The sequence below is a fragment of the Mirounga angustirostris genome, unplaced genomic scaffold (genome assembly GCF_029215605.1).
Source record: "Mirounga angustirostris isolate CCGP_5_RB_7025 unplaced genomic scaffold, mMirAng1.0.hap1 SCAF_13, whole genome shotgun sequence".
Taxonomy (NCBI): domain Eukaryota; kingdom Metazoa; phylum Chordata; class Mammalia; order Carnivora; family Phocidae; genus Mirounga; species Mirounga angustirostris.
This window is the reverse complement of record NW_026991721.1, coordinates 2,240,810-2,260,906: the sequence shown is the minus strand read 5'-3', so window position 1 is coordinate 2,260,906 and position 20,097 is coordinate 2,240,810.

Below are 20,097 nucleotides of genomic sequence, written 5' to 3'. Positions count from 1 at the left end.
ACGCACACACACCGTGTATCACGCACACACGTTTACCGTGTATCACACACACACACGGTGTATCACGCACACACGTATACCGTGTATCACGCACACACACCGTGTATCACGCACACACGTATACCGTGTATCACGCAAACACACCGTGTATCACGCACACACGTTTACCGTGTATCACGCACACACACGGTGTATCACGCACACACGTATACCGTGTATCACGCAACACACCGTGTATCATGCACACATGTTTACCGTGTATCACGCACACACACTGTGTATCACGCACACACGTACACTGTGTATCACGCGCACACAAGTATACCGTGTATCACGCACACACACCGTGTATCACGCACACACGTTTACCGTGTATCACGCACACACGTATACCGTGTATCACGCACACACACCGTGTGTCACGCACACACGTATACCGTGTATCACGCACACACACACACTGTGTATCACGCACACACGTATACCGTGTATCACGCACACACACCGTGTATCACGCACACACGTTTACCGTGTATCACGCACACACACGGTGTATCACGCACACAAGTATACCGTGTATCACGCACACACACCGTGTATCACGCACACACGTATACCGTGTATCACGCAAACACACCGTGTATCACGCACACACGTATACCGTGTATCACGCGCACACACGTATACCATGTATCACGCAAACACACCGTGTATCACACACACAGGTTTACCGTGTATCACGCACACACGTTTACCGTGTATCACGCTCACACACTGTGTATCACGCACACACATTTACCGTGTATCACGTACACACACCGTGTATCACGCACACACGTATACCGTGTATCACGCAAACACACCATGTATCACGCACACACGTATGCCGTGTATCACGCGCACACACGTATACCGTGTATCACGCACACACCGTGTATCACGCACACACGTTTACCGTGTATCACGCACACACACCATGTATCACGCACACACGTATACCGTGTATCACGCACACACGTATACTGTGTATCACGCAAACACACCGTGTATCACGCACACAGGTTTACCGTGTATCACGCACACACATTTACCGTGTATCACGCACACACACCATGTATCACGCACACACGTATACCGTGTATCACGCACACAGGTTTACCGTGTATCACGCACACACACCGTGTATCATGCACACAGGTTTCCGTGTATCACGCACACACGTTTACCGTGTATCACGCACACACGTTTACCGTGTATCACACACACACACACCGTGTATCACGCACACACGTTTACCGTGTATCACACACACACACACCGTGTATCACGCACACACGTTTACCGTATATCACGCACACACACACATACTGTGTATGACGCACAGCACACACACATACATTTACATACTTTCTTTTCATTTTCTTTGGGGCTGATTTTAAACTTACCGAGCACTAGTTGCATTATCATTGTACCTCCTTGAAAGAGTCCTTGCGGGAGCTCATCATCATGCACAGAGTTAATGGAATAGCGCGTGGGTCCTGGGTACTCACTGGCCAGTGCTGATGATCATTAACATTTTTCTAATCTTGTTGATTTGTTTCATCCCTCCAGCTTTGAACTTTTTTTTTTAACTAGATCCCAGACCCTGTGTCCTCCCACGGGTGGATCTTTCCTTGCAGCGGGAGCAGGCCTCATTCTCGCAGGTGCAGCCTGGACCCGCAGCGCCGAGGCGTGCGCCCTTCCCTGCCTTCCGTGCGCCGCCCCCCAGCTTTGTCCCGGAGCCATGCCTTTCCACCTTACTCCAGAAGAACATTGTTGGCTTCCAGGGAAGGCCCGCGCTTTGTTTGAAAATGACACAAATCAGCTGCCAACCTCATGCCACGCCAGGTTTCCAGAGACCCCTCGCCGGGGACCCATCCAATGATGTCCTCACCGCCCAGAGGGCCCCGCTGCTTTCTGGCTCCTTCTGTGGCACGCCACTGTGGTGGACAGCCCCTGCGTGTGGAGGCCATCCCACGGTTGCCCCGGAGCCCTCGCGTGTCAGCCTGTTGCTGCTTTTCAGGACCTCTTTTGAGCCATTGGCCCATCTCTGGTGACTGCGATCATATAAACATGGAAGCGTCACACGGACACGGACCGATGGCAGAAGGCACGTCTGCAGAGCTGATGGGCGGCTGCCCGGCCACACCGCCTGGCCCTTAGGACCACAACGGGGTCACACGGGTGGTGCGTGTGTGGACACAGATCGTCCCCCTTCCCCTTGAAAGTGCCACCTCCCTGCGGCTGCTTCCCAGAAGGGCTCCTGGGCGCAGTGGGGCAATCATCAGGTGGTCCTGGGGACCCGTGGGCAGGGGCTGGGGTCGGGGTCGCTGGTTTGGGGCCAATGTAGAAAACAGGCAGGGAGTTCATACCAACTCCAGCTCGGGGACTCCAGGGGTTCTGCCCAGCTTGTTGGGGGCGGGCAGCAGGGGCAGGGAAGCAGCAGGCGTGGGGGGAGTTGGGGGTGCGGGTGGGGGTCATGACCAGCACTGGCTGTCTTCTGGACTTCCCCCTCCTTTCTGGGCTCTCACACTGGGCCCTGCTGGTCTCTCTGGGGTGGGGCCCCTCCATGGTGAGGGAAGCAAAACATGAGCCCCCTCCCCTCTCTGAGCCTCAGTTTCCCCTCTAGCAAAGAAGAGCTGGGCCCTCTGAGCTCAACGTTCTTTGGGTCTCTGAAGCCCACGGTTTGAAATCCATGCCCTTCTGCGGCTGGTGCGGACCCCACCCCATGGCCCTCCTGGATTCAGGCTCGGAAGACCTAACTGGCCCCTCTAGTGGGAGAGAGCCCCCCACCCTGGAGCTCTGGGTCCCCGTGGTTTTATTTGATGGTCACGTGGTTTATTACCTAACCCCGGCACCCCACTCTCGGTCCTGAGAACTGCCAGTGGTGGTGGAGCCAGGACAGCAGAGGCCAGAGTGAGTCCACCTGTCACCTGCTGTCCACTGACGGAGGTGGGTCAGTTGCTGCTCCCCCAGGGAGTGCTCCCCACGGGCAGCACCCAAAGCGACTGACCCACAGCCTCGGCCACGCCATTGCCTGGCTCTGGTCCTTGTGGGAGTCTAGCTGTGGGTTGAGAAAAAGGCAAGTGTCTGTCTCCTCTCTTGTCTGGTGCAAATCTCCCTCAGCCACTGCTTTCCTGTGCCAGGAGATCCCTTTTTGGCCTATTATACCCCAAAGGGGCAGGGGCTGGGACCTGTGTGGCAGCACCTGGTTCCCACTTGCCCTGAAGATATTCCTATTGGCACTGATGGTCCTTTAAGCCCAGAGCCCTGTGTGTGAAAGAGAGAGAGAAAGAGAGAGAGAGGGAGAGAGAGAGAGAGAAGAGAAGAGAAGAGAAGGAAGGGAAAGGAGGGAGGGAGGAGGGTAGGAGTGAAGGAAGGAAGGAAGGAAGAGAGAAGGAAGAGGGAGGGAAGGAAGGACGGAAGGGTGGCAGGAGGGAGGGAGGGAAGGAAGGAAGGAAGGAAGGAAGGAAGGAAGGAAAGACGGCAGGAGGGAAGGAAGGAAGAGAGGAAAAAGAGAGGGAAAGAGAAAGACACCATTTCAGTTCTGTTTGTTTTTTCTTTTGGTGGCTCCTTTCAGGGGTTTTGCTTTTTCAGTTTTCACTTGCTGCTTTGGGGGCTCCCGGAGACCACTTAGGGAGCAGCCTCCAGCCCCCCACCCTGCTGGCTCTCACACCTCCCACGACCCCCACCTGGCCCCCCACACTCCCCTCTCCCGCCCCCCCAGCTCACCCCATTAGGGAGGCAAGATGAGCAGTAGCCCCGGCTCAAAGGGGGAAAGCCATCAGAAAAACGGGGCACATGGGTCTTGGGGAGGCAGATCTGTGTGAGTATCTGGGGAGAGACCGGCATCCCAGGGAGGTGCCTCTTGGGGAACCTCAGGCTCAGGCCCCGGCCTCAGGAGAAGGTGGGGAAGGTGGGAGGAAATAGGGCCGTTGGGCGGCCGCACGGGAGGAAGCAGAACCGGCGTCAGGGCGGGGCCGCGAGGAGGAGCCTAAGCCACGCAGCCTGGCTGGTAGAAGTCACTCGAGGTCAGAAATGCCCAAGCAGGAAATGAGATGCAACTTGTAAAAGACATCAAAGGAAATGGAAAACATTCTTCTAATATGTCATGGAGAAGGGAGGGAATGGGGAGGATGCGGCCCTTTATTGGGGAGGGAAGGGGAGGGGAGGGGAGGGGTGGGAGGAGATGGCACCAGATGATGAAAATCCACAGAGCCGGTGACCTGCCATGGAAGCCAGCACCTCTCGGCAGCCAGGAGACCCCAGACACAGGTGGGAGCCCTCCGGACGTGCCCCTCCACCTGGCACGCCGGAACCACCCCAGCTATGCTACTCCAGGGTCAAGGAGACCTCCTGGCTCAGGATGCACGCTTGCGGGCCACCAGCACGGGGCTGGTGATGCCAAAGACCTGGAAGCTGAACACGTGCCCTTTCCTGGAAGGAAACACTAGCTGATTTGGTGTGCCCACACTTGCAGATACCTCAGAGCGCCCTACTGCCAGGACGCGTCCAGGAGCCTGCATCTAGCCCCCTCCATGGAGAGGCAGTGTCCGTCCAGCCGAGGGGGTGCTGTGCTAGAGAGAGGAGCTGGCCTCGGCAGCTGGCCACAGCCTGGAGTCACCCCTCCCCCTCTCAGGTCCAGGCGCATCTCCAGTGCCCACCTGAGTTGGCTGTCTGGAGCGGGGCCCTGCTCCCCGACTCTGTGGGCTGTGCCCCCAGTGAGCCTTTGCTGCTGTCACATCTGAGCGCCCCCCAGGTGGGAATGCAGACCTGGTAGTAGCCCTGACCGCTTTCTGCCTGTCCACCTTCCAGGAAAGAGATTTGTGGGGAGATAGGAGGCTCCATCACATGAAGTGGAGGGATTAGCGGTCAGGGCCCCCACTCCCCAGGCCTGGGCTCTGATGAGTGTGTGCCTTGGAAAAGGCTTGCACCGCCTCGCCCGACCACCCCCACCCCCAGCCGGGGTCCACGAAAGTGACCACAGGCTCCTAGTGGTTTTCTTCATGATGGTGCTGGGTGCACCTGTAAGCATCAGGAGGTTAGAGCTGCAAATCCAGGCTCCTGAGAGCGTCCCTCTGTTCAGCTGAAAGCCTCAGCCCGTCCTCTGAAAGGGGCAGTGGCTAGGCAGTGCTGGGGGGGGGGGGGGGGGCTGGCTGTGGCAGGGACAGGCAGTGTCAGTCCCTGCTTTTAAGGGTTGACAGGTCCCCAGCTGGGCTGGGCCTTATGTGGCCAAATGGGGCTGAGACCATCAGCCTCTGCAGGGTGGAGCTGTTTTCTGGGGCCCTGGGGAAGCAGCTAGGAGCCTGCGAGCCCTTCTCCAGAGAGGGTGCTTCCCCGGCTCCCAGCACCATAAACTGCACCAGCAGTCAAGGCTGGGGTTCAAAAGTTCAAGGCTTTGGTTCAAAGGCAGCCCAGTGGGCACCCTGAGCCCCGACGGGCGGGCAGCCGCCTGCTGGTTGCGTGGCCGCGCGGGCGCCCTGCCGGAGGGACCGCGAGGGAGGGTACCGGCCACGCGAGGGGCCAGCAGCCCCGGGGCGCAGGCCTCTAGGGAGGGGCCGCAGCTGCAAACGGGCGGGCGGGCGGGAGCGCAGCCGTGCCCGGCGGCGCGGCCCGGGACTGACGGCGGACGCGGGGCGGCGGGCGGAGCCTCCCCCTCCGGCTGCGGCCTCGCGGCTCCCGGGGCCGCGGGGAGGGGCGGGAAGGCAGCTGGACGCGGCGGCGATTTATGGGCCTTTCAGGCGAGCAGGTGCCTCCTCAGGCCGCCCATTGTCTCGCCGGGCTCACAATGGGGCCGCCGCAGCCGCAGTGCCGGCCCCCGCCGCGGCCCGAGCCCCTGCACGGGCGCGATGGCACCGACGGTCCGTGCGCCGTCGGGGCGTCTGTCCGCGCGGCCTCCGTGCGCCCGGCGTTGGGAGCAGGGCCCGCGCGCCCGGCGTCCGTGCCTGCGCACAGCCCGCCTGCCAGGCCTGCGGGGACCCCGCGCGCCGACGGTGCGCCCTTGGCCTTGGCGCTCGCTCCTCCTGCGCCGTCGGGCACCCGGCTCGCCCGGCTGGCACGGCCCGCGCCGCTGCGTCCCGGGCGCACACACAGGGGCCCATTCTTCCCGGCTCCGCGCAACCATATGGCAAATCCACGTCGACACAGCAGCCCCCGCTCATTCAGGCGCAGAATGTCCCGCAACAGGGAACAATCACAACTCTGTTCGCCTCTATTATGGATGCGAACGGGGAGAAAAAAAAATCATTTAACTCCAAGAGATAGCCAGCTAATTACCAACCATATGTGAGCCCGGGTTCAAAGCGGTGCCGAGGAGTTCATTCGGAATCGGGGCGACTTTATTAGGTATAGAAGACAGATGTCCCGACAGCACACGCATCACAGAAAATCGTGTCAGGGAGTTCTTGAAATGTCCGGGAGAGCTCTTTAAATATTAAAGACCCTGCCTTGCTGATGGGCTGGGCCGGGGTCCTCTGGGAGCCCTGGGCCCAGGAGCGGGACTTAGCAACAGCCACTGTGGCAGACGCTGGCCCTGCAGGGGAGGGGAGCTGGGGAGGGGGTCGTCCACCTCCGCCCCCTCGGCTGGGCTGGGCTGGGGCGTCTGATGCCTGGGCTCAGGTGCTCCCGGCACCCCAGGAAGTGCAAAGGGTGCCTCCAAGGACCAAGGGCTGGCTCTGTTGGGACAGCGAGACTTTCCCACCCCCCAGGAGCTGGAGGGAAGCTGCACTTGGGAGGGTTTGGTGACCCAGGCCCAGGCGGACTACTTGGGCTGAGCACACACTAGGTCTTCCGTGGGAGACGATTGAGTGAGTGAGTGAGCGAGCAAGCCTACATGACAGGAAAATCCCTCCGGGAGGGGTGGGAGTGGGGACGATCGGGAAGGAACAACCTCCTGATTTCTTTACCAAGAAAAGAGCTTCTGGCCATGAGCCTCATTCTTGGAGGAAGGAAAAGGGAAGGCGCATTTGAGAGAGAGAGAGAGAGAGAAATCTTGCTCTGTTTTCCATGCAATGCAATTATGTTCCAGCTTTTTCCCCTTGTTATTCTTTTAAGCCAAATGTCTGAATAAAAGGATTATTCCCCCACCCCCCCAGGACCGTGGGGGCCACTGCTGGCAAGATTAACCGCCCCCATGGCTTCCGCATTTCTTCTATGAAAGTAAGTGAGGTCAGCTGCCATTCATTGTCACAGCATATATATTTGAAAATTTAAATATTTGAATCAAAGGAAAAAGGGGGATTTGCATTTCTGCCCAACGCGACAAGCGCGTTCCGTGAACACCGCACAATGGAAACGTTTCAATCGGAATGAATTGTCTCCTCACAGGAGGATTCTGGATAAAGGCGCCCAGCGCTTTCCCTTTTGTTTCTTCCGCTTTTGTTTTGTGTTGGTGTTTTTCTTTCCTCGGACCCACTCCAATCCAGGAGGGTGTTTTCTGAAACTTGGTGGCTGACTTTGGTTTCGAGGACATAAAGAAACACGGAGAGACTCACAAGAAACGTTCACATCAGAGGCCTCTCTGGCACAAAAGCAAAATTTAATTGAACATGTGCGGGGGGGAAAAAGAGATATGGGGACTCCCAGTGCTGCTGGAATGGGCTAATCAGCTGACTCCAGCTAGATTGGATGCGGCCGCTAATGGAGCCCCCGGTGGGCGGGAGGGAGGCCCAGCCCTGAGCCCGGCTTGGCCCTCCAGCTGGGCCCGATTCTCCAGGGCACCGAACCTCGCAGCCAGCGACCTAGCCAGACCCAAATTCCCACTGTCCCCAATTAGCATTAGGGACACACAGCCGTTGGCTCTCTCTGCACATGGCTTTTTTTGTCTTGGCCTTGGGAAATGGCATTTTGGGGGACTCCCCGGTTTTGAGATGTGTCCCTGGGTATTGAGATGATGCTTCTAAAGGAGACCAGCTGGGAGGCGGCTTCATGCACGGAGTCAGAAAAGGTCTGGAAGCTTGGGTGTGGGTGTGGGTTTCTGTTGGAGGCCTGGGATATGGTCTCTTTGTCCACCCTGGCTGCGTGGGTCTGGACATGGGTCCTCCCTCCCCTCTGTCTAGCTGGGGTCGGGTGGACACTGGGTACAGTAGTCTCCTAGGGCAGCTGTAACACAGTCCCACACATCGAATGGCTCACACAACAGAATCTACTGTCCCCCGTCCTGGAGGCTGGAAGTCTGAGATCGAGGTGTTGGCAGGGCCAGGTCCCGAGGCCTCTCTCCTTGTGTGTGGGCGGCCATGCTCTCCCTGTGTCCTCATGGGGTGGTCTCTCCATGTGTCTGTGTCCTGATGTCCTCTTCTTGCAAGGACCCCGATCACACTGGATCAGGGCCACCCCAGTGACCCCCATTTTACCTTAATTTCCTCTTTAAAGGCCCTCTCTCTAAATGAGGTCACATTCTGAGATACTGGGTGTTAGGACTCCAAGGAAGGAATTTTGGGGGCACATAGTCTGTGTATAACACTGGGCTTCCATCTTGGGCCTCCTGCCCTGAGACCCGGGGTGCCCAATGGTGAGCTGCCCTGTCCAGGCCACTGGCAGCCTGGTTCATTGGAGAGTTGGGGCTGGGGGTTGGCTCGGTGATTGGGGTTCATGACTAATACAACCTCCAGGGCCTCCTACATTTCAGAGAGGCCTCGGTGGCATCTGGGGACTGCCCCCCATTTTGGGGTACCCCCTGGACTGGATATTCTCCTGGAGGTTGCTGTTTCACCCGCCTGGCCCCCCACGCACACTGAGAATTGGGCCCGGCCCCCTGCGCGGCCACCCTGCAGGCCTCCTCCTCGGTCTCTTGCACCTGGGCTCTGGATTCCTCTCCTTTTTTCTGTTATCACATTCATGCTTTTTCTTCTCTTTCCTCAAAGCCACCCCCACCCCCAAATTCCTAAATCCAAATAAAAGCCCAGTGGGGGCTGAAACATGATGTAGAGTTCACAGCTCTGCAAGGTGACCTGGGGCTGGAGCCCCGACGACGTTGACCTCCGTTCTTGCGGAGGTGTTGCTGTGTGACCTACGCTGGTTTTTTTGACCTCTCTGAGCCTTGGCTAGCCTGCTTCATAGCCAGCAAAATGCCGGCCTGTCCCACAGGCAGAGAGAGAAGGACCTAATGAAAATGGCTGAAAAAACACTCCAGGCATTTAAAAAATGTCACGTAACTGCAAAATAGTAACGACAACAACAATATACTTTGGAGTTTTGCTGGAACCAAGGGCAGGTCCAAGTGGGATTTGGCACGTAGTGGGCCTGTCCTGGCGTCCCTCCAAGAGGGTTTAATTACTGAGACACACCCAGGACTCAGGGGGTCCTGCCGCCAGACCCCCAATGCAGGGCTGCCCCCCTCCCCACTGGTGGGGCCAGCTCACAGTCTGGTGCTTTTTATTTTTATAATTTCTAAAATGAAAATAGCCTTGTATTTTCCCTGATTGTAGAAATATACGCTCATTGTAAAAAAAAAAAAAAAAAAAAAGCAAACAATACAGAAATGTATAAAGAAAAAAGTAAAAGTTCCTTCAGATGGATTCTCCTCCCCGGAAAGAGTCATGGATGACAGTTTGGGGCTTGACACAAGTTTGAGACCCCCACTTGCTCGTTAGGTCCAGGGTTCACATTTTAGTACATATTTTAAAGCTTTAGAGTAAATATATGTATACGCACATAAGTTGTTTTAATTTCAAAATATTTAACCATGATGAGAGGGTTAAGAGACCCATAATGCGAGTGTGGCAAAGGAGCAGACACATGTTCAGGAGAAAGGCTTCAGTGAGGCTGGTGACCGTACAAGATGGGAGAAGCTGGCTTCCGTCTTAGCAAGTGAGGCGAGTGCCGGATGTGCCCAGGTTCTGGGCGCGGGGGACACTGCTGTCGAAGAGCGGCATCAGGAACGGGAGGAGACGCAGAGGTTCCAAGGAAAGACACTGGAGTGAAGACCCGGCGACCAAAGCCGTGGCTCCTGGTGGTCAGAGCTGGCTGGTGGGGCTGCAGGTCCCAGGACACCATGCAGGGCTGGGGGGCTCAGCGGACCAGGAGGAAGATGGAAGTCTCTGGTTCATGATGCGCCTGCAGGGGGTTAAGACCACACCATGTTTGTCTCGAAGGGGTCTATAAATCCTGTTTGAACTGTTTCCTGGAAAGAAATGAAAGGGGAAGGCTGAGGAGGGCACCTGTTATTTCCACACTGATAGGAAACGGTTTCCATCCCACGGCCATGGAAACTTCCATGGTGCATCCTGGCTGCGCATTTCCCACGATCCTCTCCCTGCCCATGGCTCATCCTTGTGTTGGCACAGATCCTCGGCAGGCGGGATAGGCATCAAGGGTCGGCTGAGCCCTCTGGCCCCAGCCTGAGTGGCAGCAGGAGCCCTCGTAACATCTCCCAGAGGGCCAGGCCGTGCTGGATGCTGGGCACCCCTAGGGGAAGGTGCTGGGGGGCTCCCCCAAGGAGCCAGGTGAGGGAGGTACCCGGGGACTGTTTGGGAAGAGCAGCCCCTGAAGGGGCCCCAGGTATCTAGGAGGAGGTGCAGGTGGAGCAGGGCTGGAGGGAAGGCACTCCAGGCGAGGGGCTCAGCGGCCGGGCGGCGCCAGGGCTAAGCTGGTGGTGACCGGGGGCTTCGGACCTGGCCAGTGGATCATCCCTTTGCCTGAGCAGGTTACAAAATACAACAGAAAATCTGAGGGACCCACGGGTCTCTTTTCTTTCTACTGGTGGCTCCGGCCTGAGTTATGTGTCAGGACTATGTGTTGGCCAGGAAGCTGACCATCCTTCTGTCTCCCGGCTGGTGGTGGGCCAAGTCCCTCACCCACCAATGCATAGGCTTTCCAAGTTTGTGGTGGAAATGCTAAAAGGTCACCGAGGGACCTTTCCCATCATCCTCTCGTTCATTCATTCTCTCATTCACTTATTCATTCTGTGCAGACACTCTCCCGAACCCCAGAGCCCCCACCCGCAGGCCAGAGCCGCTCTGGGCACAGAGCTGCGGGTTTGGGGGGGGCGCATCCGAAGGCACACTGGGCTAGCGGAGTGGGCTCTTGCTGGGGCTGGAGATAGTGCAGGAGGCGGGGCTCACGCCCCCCCCCCAGGTTGTGCACCCATGGCCTGCCCCATTTCTGGGTCCTGCGGGAGGGGCGTCTGGCGCCTTCCCGTTGGTTCAAGCCGTCCCAGGACCCCGGCTCCAGTGAAGAGCCCCTGAGCCTGCCCGGACTTACCAGGCCGCCCCCAGGTGCCGCCTGCGGGTGAGGGCTTGCAGTCCTCGGGAGCGAGGGCCCCCGGGCAGGGGTTCCGCGGCCACCCCGCCCGCCCCTCCCCCGCGCGTCTGTTTGGAGAAGAAAGCGGACCAATTTGTTTTCATTCAGAATCACTTAAGATCCCATTTTGGAGAAATGAAAAGAGAAAAGCGCGCTTCCCGCGCCCGGCCCGCTGGGTGCCCGCTCGTGCCCGGCGGCGCGCTGGGGGGGCGCCCCTCCCCCGCTTCCTCCTGCCCCTCCCCCCTCCGCCCGACCCCCTTCCGCAGCCGGGCCGCGGCTCCCGGCCCCAGGGCAGCCGGCCTGCAGGCCCCCGGCGGCCAGGCCGCGCTCATCTGCATGAAGCGCACACTCGCGGCCCATCTGCAAAGGCGCAATTAAACGCGGGGGGCGGGGGGCGCCCGAAATTAGCATTTCCGCGGCCATCTGGCGCGAGGAGCGGGCGCGGGCCGGACAAAGGGCGCCGGGCGAGGGGAGAGGCGAGTGTGCCGCGGCATTGACCTGCAAATGAGGCTTTGTCAGCGCATTAAAGCTGGCCGGACCCCCGACCCCGCTCCCGCCCCCGCCGCCCGGCCCGCGGCTCCTCGCGGCCCAGGCCCCGGCCTGGCACCCGGAGGCCTGGGGCGGCCTGCGCTGCGGAGCACCCCCCACAACCGGGCCGGATTCTACCGCGGGCCGCGGCAGAGCCCCCATCCCTGCCCCTGTCAGTGCCCCTCTGGGCCTGTCATCCCCCTGCCTGCCTCCTGGCCAGCGGGCTCTGGCCTTGCTGGGGGATCCCCCCGGGAGTCCTGGCAGGTGGGCTGGGTGGGGGCCAGGTGTGGGAAAGCCTGCATCGCGGAGATAGTAAAACCTGGCCCCCTAGCCACCCGCACAAGTTTTTGGTATTTTCTCCATGGCATTTAATGCCCCCAGTCTTTGAAACCCATGACTTTCAGGGTGGTTTACAGGCCTTCCGAGTTGGGGGCAATCTCTGGCAATGGGCACGGTGCTTTTCAGCCTGGTGACCAGGGCTCCGGCCACAAGCCAGGACTCATTATCGTGAGGCGCCTTTCCTCGCCACGGGCCAAGGCCTCAAGAACTCAAAGTGTGCGAGGGGGTGCCTGAGGGGGGTGGTGAGACTCCGAGAACACTCAGTGGCACAAGGAGGCTGCAGAGAGGGCCAAGGGTGCCGGAGGCGAGAGGCAGGACCGGGAGCCCTGCACACAGATGCCCGGGTCACTGGTGCCCTCTAAGTCCCCTTCACTTTTGACAGTATTGCTCAGACTCTGGCACCCTTCAAGGTCTAGGGGTGGAGTGAGGCACAGAGGACAGTCTGTGCCTGTCCCTCGGCCTCTTCTTCCCCAGGTGGACAAATGGGAGTCTTGGTGATCCTGTTCTGGGGATGTCCATCTGTGACCACTGTCCTTCCTGCCCTTCAGCACCAGCTCCCGGTGTGTGGAGGGAGCCCCTGGCCCAGCCTGAGGGCCATGGGGAGGTTTCCCGCAGGAGGAGGACCTGAGGGGACAGGGACGGCTGTCCATCCCTGGGTCAGCACGTGGGGTTGGGGCCTGGGCTCCTGGTTAGGGTGTATGAGGAGGATGCTGGAGACGCAGGGAGGGGCCGAGTCGTGAGGCTGTGCGTGCTGAATGGAGTCATGATTTTGGGGGACTCTCAAATGTCCCCCCGTTAACAGTGGCCAGAATGTCTGAGACCTCAGGGCTCAGATGTGGCCTTCCTCAGGTTTTCCTTCTGGGGTGCTAATACCATCAGCAAGAGCAAGCTTAAAGCTGAGCAGTCAATAACACGCCAGTGAAAATTCGTCTGCCAACTAATTTTCTTGGAAATTAGGGGTCCAGGGACTAGTACGTAAACACTGAGCCTCTGGGACGGGAGCGCTCAGACTGGGAGGGCATGGTCAAGCCTGAGCTCCCTGCCCTGCAGCCGTCCATCGGGCTGTGGGAGTGGGGGCTCGGGGCTCTCCCACCTGTCATGTGGCTGAGTGACGCTTGGCCTCGTCGGTGGGCCACGCGTGTGCGGTGGTGCAAAGGTCTCTGGCCTGGGAGCCATGTGGGACTTGGGTGGGGCATGTTTCCACCTGGGCCCTGCATTTTTGCCGTGTACCTGGGTTAGAGTAACCCCCTCCTGCCCTTATCACAGGGGTCCTGGGAGTTACGGCGCCTGGGGCGTGGTGACGCCTGGCACTCGGGTCTCCTTCGGGAGCTGGAAACTTCATCAGACAAGGTTACCTGTGTGAGATGCCCCGAAAGCAAAGTCAAGTCAGCCGTGATGATGTTGAGGATGGTGGTCCCATCTATGCTGGGTCTGTGCTTGGGGCCTGCTGTACAGTACCTGTTCTTCCAAATCTCTGGGGCTGTGCCCCTGGGGGAGATGGGGTGCAGGGAATTTCAGAAACCTGCTCTCCTGATACTGCCTTCAAAATTCTACAGAAGTGGGATGTGGGGAAGGGGGGCTTTGGGGGTGGGCAGGCCTGTAGGGGGAACCCTGGGGGCTCGGGAGGGACTGCAGCGTAGCCGGTGTGTGGGGAGGGGGCTGGAAGTGGGTGGACGGCAGGTGCAGGTGTGCACCCTCTCTCCGTGGTTCCTGATGGGCAGCTCCCGTCCCCCAGGGTCAGGTCAGGTCCAGGCCCAGTGCCCAGTGTTGGGAATGGCCACAGCCCCCTGCTCTTTTCCTCAGGGGTTCGCCAGCCCAGCTGAGCTGGCTTCCTGCAGATTGGCAGTTCAGAGACAGATGCCCAAGGATGCTCGCTGTTAGGTAAGCCCTCCATCATTCACTGAAGGAGCACTGCCATCTTTAGGGGAGACCGGCAGCAATGGGCACCACGGGCTCTGAGAGGAAGCCCGAGCCACGTTTGTGGCCCTTCGGAAAGGCTTCACAGAGGAGGGGCCCTGTGCCCTGGGCTGCGGTGAGTGAGTAGGAGTTTGCTAAGTGGAGAAAGGGAGCTCGGGCTGATGTGGAGGGTAGTGGTGGTTGTGGCATTGGGGGGGGGGTAGCGCGGGAGGAGCCGGGACAGCTGATGATGGGTGTGTTGGGAGCGTGGGGGCTGGGCCTGGAGACCGGCCTCCTCCTGCCCCGGGTTTCCAGTCTCTGCTTCCTGCAGTGGGCTGAGCCGATATTCATGCCTGCTAGCTCCAGGACTAGCTCTTTTCAGGGTGACCAGCCGTGCAGAAGAGCTGAGTGACAGGCAGCTCGTGGCCCTGCCTTTGGAGAGCAGGACTGTGTCTGCGCCGTGTCCTGGCCGGGGCTGGATGCCGGAGTGGGAGCCGGCGACAGCCCAGAGGGCGTGCCGATCGGGGCCCTCGCTGTAGAACCTGGGTGCCCCCGGCTGCCAAGGAGCACAGGGCGGCACGGATGCCCCCGGGGCCCAAGCCCACCTCCATTTCCCTGCTCGCTCCATCCTTCTCTTCCTGCCCGGCCCGTGCGTGGCCGGCCGGCCAGAAGACATGGCTGCTGGAGAGCCTTAGCTGGAGCTCTGCTGGAAGAGAGATGATGTCCTCCCGCTTGGGGGGTCAGCTTGGCCTGGGTCTGGGGTCCATGAGATTGCTGGCCACACCCACATGCAGAGGCGATGAGAGACAGACGGGCCCCAAGTCACTCTGGGCCTCGCCTGCAGGAGAGGGAGAGCAGGGGTGAGGGCCACCTCTCTTTGCGTATCCACTTGCCTCCTAGACTGCCCCCCCACAGCTGGCCCACTTGTACAAGAAGTTCCAGAATCTCTGTCTCTGGGGTGGGAGGCCAACTTCCACAGACCTCACCCCTCCCGGGGCTGCTCATGCCCACTCTCCTCCTAGGCTACCTCTTCCAGTGCTCCTTCAAAGGGGACCCCTGGGCAGGGCGAGGGGCAGGCCTGGGGAGCCAGACACACCTGGCACCACCCCGCTCTGCTCCTCATCTGTGTAGAAACTTGGGCAGGCGGGTCTGGTGCTCTGGCCTTGGGTTCCTCATCCATGAAATGGGAGCAGCAAGGCCTGCCTGACGTGTTGGGCCCAGGCAGGAGGACTGTGTCTCTTAACACTGGGTTTGGGGGGTCCCTGGGCTCCCCCCCGCGCCGGGCTGCCTGCTGTTGTTAGTGAGGCCCTCGAGGTGGAGCGGGGTCTTGCCTGCTTCTGCACTCACCTCACACCTGTCCTGGGACCCCCTATCCGCAGCCGTGGCCCCCGACAGGCGGTCTGAGCGGCACTGGCTCCTGGCGGCCGGTGCCCGGGGAGGGAGGGCCCAGGTGCGGGGGGCGGCCGCCAGGTCAGGCCGGGCCGGCTCCGGCATGGGCTGAATGGCGCTCTGTCCTGCCGCCTGCGCCTGTCATCTGCCGCTGGGATTCGGTTTCCTGGAGCTGGTGCGGCTGCAGGTGGATTCTGTGAGGCCGGGTGACCTCGGAGCCTGGAGCCCGAGTGTCTCTGAGCCAGGCGGGGGCTGGGGGGTAAACAATGAGGCCTTTTCCTGGGGGAACGGGGAGCAGGCAGGGGGAAAGCAATCTGCCCATGCCTTCAGGCCTCGCGGGCTGCTGGAGGGAGAGGGGCTGCGGGGCCTTGGCAGGGGCTGGAGGGAAGCTGGGCCAGCCGGGCGCCGGGCAACCGAAGCCGCTTGGACGCACGCGGTTTGGGGGAGCGTTTTCAGGGCATGGCTCTGCCTGCTTCACCTTGAGGCTGTCGGCAGGGGTGAGATGGGCAGGGCTGGGGGAGAGGAGGATGCGACTGGCCACCTGCTGGCCTCTGGCCTCCTCACGGCAGCTCAGGTTCTGCAGGAGGTGAGGGCAGGGACAGCCCTTCCCGCTCACCTGGTGGGAGGCAGGGGTGCTCCGCGGTGAGGAGGCTGTAAAGAGCAGGGGATGGGGACTCAGGATGGGGGTGCTGGGGCAGAGATGGAAGTCGCAGGCAGCTGGGTCCGAGGGATGTTGCTGGTCTCTGAGCCGGAGTGGGGCGCCCTCAGCGCTGTGGCCACTCTCTGCGGGCCTGCAGGCTGCCCTGCCCCACGGGCCGACTAGGGGCGGACCCGGGGCTGGGGGGCCCGCTCTGGGAGAGTGACCGTGGCTCCCGCCGTGTGGGTGGGTGTGGGAGTCCCCCAGGGGGGCCTCAGTGGCCACAGCTCAGAAACAAGCGAACGCCCACTGGTGGGGGGTGCTGACATGGTTACGGCGGGTGAATGGGGGAAGGTCGAAGGCTCCGCAGCCTCCTTAGTCCCACAAGGAGAAGGGCGGTGGCAGGACAGCCCGGGTCACAGGCCGCTGCAGGTGACCCCGAGCCCCAGGCACTCCCGCGTGAACTTGGACCCAGGGGCCGCTGCTGGGAAAGTATGCGTCTGCTCCTTGGCCTCCTGGGAGGAAGGGGCTGGTCAAAGGGAAAAGAGTGGGCTCTGAAGGACCCCAGCTGATGGGACCTCAGGGGGCTGTGGGCCTGAGAAGTCACCCCAGAACATTCAGGAAGCACCTACCGTTGGCCTTACTGAGCCCAGGCAACCATGTGGGGTGGGACACGGTCTCACCCACGTCTGACCGACGGGGAAACCGAGGTACAGAGGGGTTGCGTTCCTGGCTTCAGAAGCTCTGAACCCCTTCCCTCAACGTCGGACGGCTGCTTGAGCCTCAGTTTCCCTTTCTGTAAGTGGTGGTTCTCACCTGTTGAGGCTTGGGAAGGGATGTCTCTGAGCTGTCTCCCAGGAGGGGATGTTCAGGATGGCCCGGCGCCCACTGAGGAGACGGGCAGCTTAGTGTCGGACGCTGAGTCGTAGGTGAGGCAGGGGCCCACAGGCCCGGCGCGCAGGGCCGGCCAGTCAAGTGGAAGGCCCAAGTCGATTGTTGCGGCCTTCTTTTCCTCTCCAAAGGCCTTTTGACGAGGTCTTGTGGACGGGAGAGTGAATTTGATTAAGACCCTTTGAAATTACTTAATGACATTACCCACCGTCCCGATGACCCCCTTTAGAAAGCTTTCCTCCAGGGGCCTCCCGCCTCCCATTCCAGGACGGGCCCTTCTCCCAGGCGATGCTGTGGACCCTGGGGCCCGCTCAGGCCCCAGCCCATCAGCAGTAAGGGCCTCCGCATCTCCTCCCCCTCAAGTGCCTGGGGCAGCCCTACCCCAGGCCCGGCCTCTCCCAGCACGAGCCTCCTCTCCCTGGGCCTGCCGATCCATCTCCGACCTGTCACCCCCATTGTCCTTGCAGAGGGGCTGCGGCCCCGCCTTCTCGGGAGTGCCCGCCTTCTCGGGAGTGGGCTGAGGGCTCGCTGCATGCGGGTCCTCTGGTCCCGGTGGGGGTGTGCCGGCCTGGGGCTGAGGCTGACAGGGGGTGTCCCGTGAGTAGCTCCATGAGGCTTCGGATGCCAGGGCGTCGTGGCCTTGCTGTGGGGGCTGCTCAACCCCTTGGCCCCTGGCCTCCCCTGACCGTTCCAGAAGAATGGGATGGAGAATAATGAGGCCCTAGGCATAGCGTTAGTCCAGGCGCCGCCCAGCAACTTTGCTGTTCAACGTTGATTTGCTGTTGAGACTGGTACCCGAGGACGGATCTGCGGTGCCGAGATGTATGAGGGCACATCCTGCGTACCGCGGTCCATATACACACTCCTCCCTGAGCTCAAGGAGCTCTACCGCTTGGGCAGAGGCCTGCTGTGGCTTCTCTTTCGTTCAGGGCCCAGCAGGCAGCCCTGTGAGGTTGGGACCAACTGAAGCTCAGAGACACCCGGGGCTCTGCCCAAGGATGCGTGGCCAGAGAGTGGCTGGGCCAGGACGGGAACAAGAGGATCCGTGGTCTCTAGCTCTAGTGTTTTCCTGTATCCCCACTGCCTTGCCCCACATCCCTGCAAAGACCATTCTTGCACGTGTGTGTGTGGGTGTGAAAGCTAAGAAACAACCAAAATGAATTCAGTGGGGTTTGGTAGATTTTATCAGCTGTCAGGCTTGTAACAGTTTTTTGAGGCTTTGGGGTGGGGGTTGGGATGTTCTTACATGCAGGAGCAATGGCAGCCCTGTTGGAACCAGTGGGCATGACTTGATGGACGCCCTGGCACGTGGCTGAATGCGGCAGGCAGAGTGCTTCCTGGCTTCTTGGCCTAAATGGACCAGGGGAGGAGCTATGTTCAAACCACGGTAATTCCCTGCATCCTTTTCTCGGACCTGGCCTCTCTGGCCTTGCGATCTGACCCGAGAAGGCCCCTCTTGTTTGAGCTGGTCCGTCCCTCCCTGCCCTCAGGCTTCCTGGCCTGGCAATAGACTTCTCTGCCGCTGGAAGTCCCGTTTCTTCTCTGGCGCTTTTCCAGTGCAAATTCGTAGAAGTAAGTACCACATCAGGCCAGCTTGGCCCTGGGCCTTGGTTTCCCGCTCTGCACTGGGGGGGAGGACCCATGTACCCCAGGGCTTCTCTGCTCTAAGTACAATCCGTGCACCCCCCGAACACCCCAAGGACCCCCTCACCGTGTGTTTTGCCACTTCCTACCTGCTTCCTGGGGCAGTAGGCTGGGCAGGAAGATGGGGTTGCCGACAGGATTGATCCCGGCAGCCCGGGTCTCCCGCTTTGATGTTGCTCAGAAAGCTCACATGCTTCCTACAGGCTAGAAAGCAGGGGAGAATTTCGCCGAGCCGGGTGCAGAGGGGGCTGGGTGGGAGAGGAAGAGGTGGGGGGGTTCCGAGTCGGGGGTGGGTGGGAGTCACTGTGGTGTCTAAGGGATATGCTTTCAACTCCATTCTGATCCCCCACCCCCCTGCAACCTGAGTCCACACCCAGGAAGCAGAAGGAGGCCAGACCCTGACAGACACCAGGACGGACCTGTCGCTTCTCAGGCTGTGGGACCACTGCCCAGACATGCATGAACCCTAAGCCTGGAAACAGGTGAGGGCTGAGAGGGTGTAGCTCTGCCTGCAGGGGTGGGCTCTGGGCCAGAGGCTCAGAGACGACGGGAGGGGTTCTGAGGTCCACCCTGCAGCGAGCTGTCCCCCCTCCACCTTCTGCCTCGCTAAGGTGCTTGGGGCACTGGGGACTGTGGGAGGGATGAGGAAGCAGGGAGGCCTCATCCTCAGGAGGGCCAGAGGACAGAATCAGGCCCGGGAGGTCATGGGGGGACCTGCTGAGAGAGAAGGGTCCAGGGCTCAGAGTGGACCCACCCCCTGCCACCGGCTGGCACCTGAGGTCTGGGCAGTGGGGGGTGGTGTCCTGGCCTCAGAGGCCTTGGGATGGGGCAGGGTGGTGGCCCCTGCTCTGTCCTTGGAGAAGATCCTTTCTCAGGCCAATGTCTCTGGCTACTGCTGAGAGCCCCCAGCCCACCCTCCGTCCAGGCCTGGTTTGCTGGTGCTGGAGGTAACCCCCTCCCCCGCCACCCGGAGCAGGTGAAAAAACAGCAGCTGGCTGGTGAGGTCAGAGGTCGCCTGCCTGGGGGCTCCTGGGCTGCCCAGCGGCAGGGCCCACTCTGCCCGCCCGCCAACACTCTGCGGCACAATGGCTTGGAAAGGGCCCAGGTGGGGGCTGTCGCCGTCCAGAGGGCCCCAGCTCCGGGCTCCTGGCACTCCGAGGTCAATGGAAACTGGAGCTCTGTTTGTCCAGCTCTGTGGACGAGCACGCTCCAGGCCCAGCTGCCAGGGATCCCCGGGCCTCGGGGGCCACAAGGATGGGGCCAGGGCAAAGAGGGGGTGCCACCCTTTCAGACCCCCAGTGAGCCACTGGGGTCCAGGGCTCGGAGGTGGTCCCAGAATGAAACCAGGGCATTGGAACAGGTAGGTTTCCGGTGAGCTGGGGAGCGCCCGCAAACCAGAGAGACTGGCTGTAATCTGGGAGGTCCCCGTCCCTCCAGGTGACCCAGCAGACACCCACAGGAGGACGCTGGCTTGGGGCTGTGTGTGGGGCCATCCC